Genomic DNA, 7,854 nt, shown 5'->3' on the forward strand with positions numbered 1-7,854 from the left:
TGTGCAGGTTAAATCTCCAAGTTCAACTAAGAGGGTCTAGCCCTACCACTGTGAAGAGATTGAAGACTTTCCCTTTTCTCTTTCTTCTTGTTAATAAAAAATGAAATGGGGGCAGCTAGGTGGCTCAGTGGATAGAGCACTGGCCCTGGAGTCAGGAGGACCTGAGTTCAAATCCGGCCTCAGACACTTAACACTTACTAGCTGTGTGACCCTAGGCAAGTCACTTAGCCCCAATTGTCTCACCAAAAAAAATGAAATGGAAATTGTCATTATTGCCTCGAATTTTTTGCTGGTACTAGATGTCACCTCCTCTCTGAGGACAAACCTTTCACAGCTTCAGTGGGTGAAGTTGGAAGTATGGGGGGGGGGAGAGAAAAGCAGTGAACAATAGCCCTAATAAATAAGTTTCCATCTTAGGGATCTTCTCTCTAAATGTAGCTCAACCAGAGGCTATACAGCTTGGGAGCTCCCAGCTCTCCAGAGAGGAGGGATATTGCCCTGGAATTGGGTCACCTCAGCATAATCTCCTGTCCTGTCTCAGTGACCAGGTATCTTGGGCTCTGGGTGAATCCAGTGTTAGTGGAGGGTGTGGTTAAAGGAGACAGAAACTAGTAGACAAAACCTTAGAGGGAGCATGGGAGGTTTGGTGCCAGAGCCTGAGCAAGCCTGGATGGGAATTTCCCACCTGTATGCAAAACTTATTTGCTTTTAGGAGACAAATGGTCATGCAGCAGAGAACACTGATTCCCATGGCAGAAGCAGGCCAGGAAAGGAGTATTCTCAGCTCTGGCCCCCCTGGGGAGCAATGTCTACTTCAAGCTGGCAGAACCAAAGCTTTGTGGCTTTCCTTTTTTTCCCCTACTGGATACTATTTATCTGTGATCTTACCAGTCTCATGCCCTTTCTCACCCACAAAGACATGACATGAAAAGGTTACAGCACCTTTTTAGTTTGTTGTGTAAAACATTCCATTCCCAGCCCAAACATGGTCTTTGGCATGACTACAGCTTACATATTTTTTAGTCTTTAAGACCACACACACACACACACACACACACACACACACACACACACACACACACACACCCCTCTCAGCCATGTTGCCCCAATTAAAAAAAATAGAATCTCAAATCTTGAAGAGAATCATTTCATATCTTTGTCAAAATATGGCCAATAATAATTTTGCGTCTTCCATGTTGTTGGTCTTTGTGTCTCCAGGTAGAATATTTCTAGGGTCCTTTTTCTGAGAACTGAGGTCTTTTGCTTGGAGGATGAGAGAGAACACACAAAAGAGGCAGCACCAGCTAGAACTTAGCTGAGGGAGTCTTTGACCTTGTTCTATGCATTCCACTATTAACATACTTTAAAGAAACATTCTGACAAGTAACTCTATGATCTAAGAAGATATCAACACATTTCTGTAGAATCCACAGTTGATGGAAATGTCATCACTGTGAAAGGTGAGTAGAATTATCAGAAAATTATTTTCCTGGTTTACCTACCTATTATATGGATTTGATTGTGTAGTGTTTTATCTACAATTATGCTTATGGATTGAATTTGGAATGTAATGATGGCACTATGTAATTGATAATTATTTAACCTTTATTATTGGTCACTATTTAACCTTCTCCTCTTTCTAATTTTCTATTGCTAATGAAGATACCTCCATCCCACAATCAAACTGTTATCCTTGACTCCTTACTTTCTCCCCACTATCCAATCTGTTGCCAAGGCCCGTTGATTTTGCCTTCATAATATCTCTTGCATATGCCTCCTTCTGACCTCTGATAACTGCTGCTATCTTGATACAGGGCCCCATTTCCTCACACCTGGACTCTTTCATCATCCTGCTGCTTGATTTCCCTGCCTAAAGACTCTCTCCATTCTGGTCTTTCCTCTATTCAGCTGTTAAATCTATCAGAATAAACCTCAGGTCTGACCATGCCCTTCCACCTACTTCTCTCATTAAATAAACTTCAAGGGTTCCTTGTTACCTCCAGGATTAAATATAAAATCCTCTGTTTGGTGTTCAAAACCCTTCAATGACTCTGGAATTGAGAGTAAGGCTGAGGACCTTGTGCAACTCAGCCTCACTTGAATCCAATTAATATCCAAGTCATCCCCCATGATTTCATTGGTCCTCTTTGGAAACAAAGGACAGAAGACAAAACAACCCTACCTTCTACTGGAAGCCTTCCCCAACCCCTCCTAAGTCCAGTGTCTCCCCTCAGTTAATTATTTCCTATTTATCCTGTGTATAGCTTGCTTTGTAAATATTTGTTTGTCTGTTGTCTCCCCCATTAGATTGTAAGTTCCTTGAGGGCAGGGACTTGTCTTTTGCCTCTTTTTGTATCCCTTAGTACAGTGCCTGACTGATTGATTAATAGATGTAAGGAAAATCAACTAAGGCTGTAACAGGAAGTTTCATAGAATAAGTGGTCTTTGAGCTGGGCTAGCTTATTGATTTCCTTTAAAGGGACAGTGAGATAATTGCTTTCTATAGATTTTAGTGTTGGAATTCCAGATTTCCCTTCTATCTAGCCCTGGGACTAAACCAAACATGCCTTCCCCCTGCTCCCACCCCAAATTCTGTGCTAAGCTTTGTACTAGTAACAATGTAGGGCTATGTCTTTTCTGATGAATGGTAATAGACAGATGTATGAGTGGTGCTGATGGTTCCAGAGTCAGAGGAAACTCCTCCACGTTTGCCTGGGATACCTTGTGTCCTTTTGGGAAAAATCACCTGGAGCAATAATAATCCATGAATCAGTCACATCCCCAAGCCTGTGTTCTCTCTGTGCCAAGACATAGAATGTGCTTCATATTCCATTCACATCTCCATGTCTGTTTCTTTCCTGTTCTTGTGACCAAGTGTATGGGTCATTCCAGCATCTGTGGGACCTATGGGAGGAGGAAGATAGAGCTGAGAGATAAGGGTACTGAAGAGGCTTTCACAAGGGAAAGGTTTAATAACAACTGATTCTTGGTAAGTCCCAGAAAGGAATCTCCAATATGTTCCCAGGACTCAATTGATCCCAAGAGACAGACAATTATACATTAGATGATCCTGGACCCTATAGTAGAATCATAGAAGGAATTGAAAATCTCTATTATGGAGAAATTTCCTTTGAGATCTTTGAATTTCCACAATTTCTACTAGGCAGTGTTTATGATGCTACCTTATCCACTTACTCTGATAGTCAAGCACTGTGCCCCAGAGATGAGTAGATTACCAATTATGAGATGAGACTGTTCTTCAGTCAGACATGGTCCCCAGATAACTGTCCTTGATCAGGTTCTGGTATATGAAATATATATTTACATACACACACACACACACACTTCTTTAAGAGGGTCATTATCACAGGTTCTATGAGAGTGTTATCTACTATAGGCTCAATCAATCAATAATTGATCAAGAAACATTTTTAAGCTCCTACTATGTGCCAAGCACTGTTCTAAGGACCAAGGATGCAAAAAAATAGGTAAAAGGAGGCCCTAAAGGAACTTATAGTGTAATGGATCAAAAAAGTATTGCTGGGGACCGCTAGGTGGTACAGTGAATAAAGCACTGGTCCTGAATTCAGGACTTGAGTTCAAATTTGACCTCAGACACTTGACACTAGCTGTGTGACCCTGGGAAAGTCACTTAACCCTCATTGCCCTGAAAAAAAAAGTATTGTCACTTCTTCCCAACTTGGAGGTGTCTATATGGTGAAATGTAGCCTTCTGCAGTACCCCTGACTCTACTAGGCAGCATCTAAATTTGTTCTTCAAACCAGCACCAGCCCATAAGTCCCAATTACTTCTCCACACCTGTTGTAGTGACCTTCTCCCTCTGGAAATATTTCTATTCCTAAGACTTCTCCCCATCATCTCTACCTCCCTTTTATGTAATGTCTTTCATTATTAGAATGTGAACAATCTGACTGTTTTCTCTTGGTTGATATTTGTAATCTCAGCACTTTAATAAAGTTACCTGGCACATAATAGGTACTTACTAAATGCTGTCTCTCTTTATCTGTGTGTCTTTGTGTCTCTCTGTCTCTCTCTCTCCATCTCTTTCTCTCTTATACACACACATAGAGAAAGTTTGAGCATACTATACTCACACTTATTAACTGTAACTATGTATGGGTTAAGAAGTAAAGCTTTTCCTAGGGAAATACACACTTGAATCAAAATCAGGAGACCTGAGATTCAGCCCTAGATACTGTGGCACTAACTCAATGGGCAGGACACCACCTCTGAAGTCCTTGGTTTCCTAATTCACAAAATGAAGGTTTTATATCACATGACTTCTCATGTGTGTTTCAGCTCTACTGTTCTAAATGTTCTAAAGTTCTAAGATAAAGATCATACTAAATATTTGCTCCAGTATTTACCTTGGTTCTACTAGAACTCTATTATTTATCTTGGCTCTTGAGAACATGGAGCCCAACAGTTATATTAGTTTCATAGTCCCCATTGCAAGTAAGAAACTCTTAGCTCTAATTGTATTATGTCAGTGATTAAGAAAAATTCATCTTAACCAAAATCCTATCAATGAATCAAATTATGAAGACTTGAAAAGAAAAATAATTTGCAAGTTGCTACTGCCCCCCTTTTGGAAATGAGAGGCAATGAGAAAAGGAGTAGTTAAAGTAAAAGAGAGTATACAATATTTATACCAGTGTTGGTTTTCTTTGTCGTTTGTGCTGGAAGGGGACCAGTGAAGGAAACCATAAAAAGAGAGAAGTAAGATTTCTTCAATTTGTCAGAGCTTTAGATTTAGAACTGGTAGAGAAATTAAAGAGGCAGGTGAGTGTTGTAGTGGATAGAGTCCTAGGCCTTGGGTCAGGAAGACTCATCTTCATGACTTCAAATCCAACCTCACACCGTTACTAGCTGTGGGACCCTGGGCAAGTCACTTAACCCTGTTTACCTCAGTTTTCTCAACTGTAAAAATGAGCTGGAGAAGGAAATGGCAAACCACTCCAGAATCTCTGCCAAGAAAATCCTAAATGGGGTCATGAAGACTTGGACATGACTAAAATGACAGAACAACAACATGGGGCCCTGAAGGTCATCCAGTCCAGCAGTGTCAAACTCAAATAGAAATGTATCCCTGCAAGCCTCATATTGGCCAAGAAAACCAATGCTGTGTTGTATTGTATTTTTATTTATTTTGTGGAATATTGTCCAATTACATTTTTATCTGGCTTAGGCAGCATACAGCAGTTTGTTGGCCAAAGACAGCCAGATATGCCCAAGTTTAACAACTTTGTTTCTAGTCCACCTTCCTGATTTTACAAATGAGAAAATTGAAACCTAAATTTAAATGATTTTCCTGAAATAATTTTGTTATTCAGTTGTTTTAATTTTGTTGGACTCTTTGTGACTCCATTTAGGGTTTTCTTGGCAAAAATACTGGAGAGTTTTGCCATTTCCTTCTCCAGCTTATTTTACAGTTGAGGAAATTGAAGCAAACAGGGTCAAGGGATTGTCCCAGGATCACACAGCTAATAAGTGTCTGACTCTAGATTTGAACTTAGGAAGATGAGGCTTCCTGACTCCAGGCTCAGCACACTGTCCTCTACATGACTTGGCTCCCCAAAGAAATATGGATCATAAGTAATGGAGGGATGCTACTGGCAAAGGAGTCAGACAAAGAGTGAGCAGGGTCTTGTGTGTGTTGAAAATTAAATATAGTTTTTATCTGCCCGCCCCCTATAAACATATCAGAGAAATTAATTTTATAATATCTCCTACAAAAAATAATAATAATAAACAGAGACATGTCTCCCACAGAACAAGACCAGATCAGAGAATATAATGTCTCCTACAGGATAAACCAGATCAGAGACAGACAGGAAAAATGTAATACCAATTTATTTTGTCCCAAGAAGAAAGAAACATGACCATATGGAGACCCTTCCCAAAAGGGATCTGAGACTCCCTCTTTCTGAGGGTATATAAGAAGTTTTATTTTGTTATTGTTGTTGTTTTTTGTCCACTGGTTACAGGGAGTTGTCAGTTTCAATAGTATGATACAAAAATCAACCCAGAAGCAAAAGCAATTTAACAATTTCAGTTATGACAAGTATGGAGGAAATATAGCAGCATCTTGATAAGGTTACAGTATTCCAAAAAAGGGTTTGGCTAAGAGGAGGACACTTAGATGTCCCTATAAGATAGGGACTTACTATCATGAGGGAAAAGAAGTCACGAGGTAGGGACTAATCTGCTACCCATCTGGGTTCGGTTTGGAGTTCAGTTGAAGGGGATTTTGTTATTAATCCAGGGTTTCATAAAACTCCCTTGGATAATAAGGCAGTTCCATCAAATCTAAGTGATTCAAATACTTGTTAACCATCTCACTTGAATCTAGACTATTAAATTTGTCATAACATGTATATGAGAAGGGACCAAAAGGGGATGATGTACTGAGAGGTCACATAATACATAGACTATTGGCCTGGGAATCAGGAGATTGAGATTTTAGTATCATCTGCTACTTTTGTGACCTAGGATAAACCTCACTGATGGCTCAGTTTCTTCAAGTGTAAAATGAGGTTGTTGAAGTAAAAGATTTGTATTGTGGGTAAGGCAAGCGAGAATTGTGTTGTCAGAGAGAAGAAAAAGATATAGGAGAAGGAGGAAGATGAAGAGAAGGAGAAGAGGAGGAGGAGGGGGAAGAGAAGCAGAAGGAGGAGGAGAAGAAGAATGAGAAGGGGAGGAAAAAGGAGAAGGAGGAGGAGAGGAGGAGGAAGAGAAGGTGATATTGAATCATCTTTATAAATACCCCAAAAAGAACAGAAGGAAATTCAGAGGGAAATATAAATGAGAAGGATAATTTTGCAAATAGCATATCACATTTATTATATACTTTATATATATTTTTTAAACTGTATGTAACAAAGACCAATCGTTTCACATAATCCACTTTTTTCTTCTATGAATAAGGAAGTATTCTCTTTTGGGGTAGGGGGATATTTGTTAAATATTTGTTGTTTGTTAACCCCCTCCCCCTTTTTTAAAAATGAGGCTGTTGGGCTAGCATAGGCTTTTTTAGCCTTTTGTGTGACATGGACCCCTTTGAAAACTTAGTGAGACCTGTGCAACCATTTTCAGAAGTTCTTAAAATTCATATTCAAGTTTTTATATTCATATTCATTTAAATTTAAATTCCTTCAAGTTTTAACATTCATGATCAAGGAAATGCTAAATTTCTGATAGAGATCAGTGAAATAAAGGTATATATATATATATATATATATATATATATATTTTCCTTTCCAAGTTCATTGACCCTAGAACTAAATAAAACTTAGTTCCTTTCTCTCTAACCCTCTGATTCCACAGTTCCTGACCCAAGACCTTGTGTTGCCCTTTGAACATCTCTAGGATCTATTTCCCTCAATCATGAAATGATAAAGTTGAGTGATATGACCACTAACATTCTTTGCAAGTCTAACATTTAATGAGAATTGGTAGGATTGGAGGGAACAAAGGAGTGGGAGTAAAGCAAAATTAAAGGGGTTTGTTCTCCAGGATGGTTATCTTCAAGTGCTGAATTTCTTTGTGAAGGTATAACTTAAAATCCCTTTTCCTGTTATTGTGGATTTTTTTCAAACATTTCCATGTTGAAGATATAAATAGTGTGAAAATTTATTTTGATTTGGGGACCCTACCTTTGGGTTGAGATAAAAAAGTCTTAGGCCTTTAGGATCTTTTCTGTCAGAGGGGCTGGTGCCCCTCCCCCTCTGATTCAGCTGAGCCAAAAATATCCTTGGGTTTCATGAGATGCCAGGTCAGATGGCTGGGGGGAAAAGCCCCAGCTCCCTCTGCCCTGAGAGGTTCTACCCCAGA

The sequence above is a fragment of the Dromiciops gliroides genome, chromosome 5, assembly GCF_019393635.1.
Source record: "Dromiciops gliroides isolate mDroGli1 chromosome 5, mDroGli1.pri, whole genome shotgun sequence".
NCBI classification, from domain to species: Eukaryota; Metazoa; Chordata; class Mammalia; order Microbiotheria; family Microbiotheriidae; genus Dromiciops; species Dromiciops gliroides.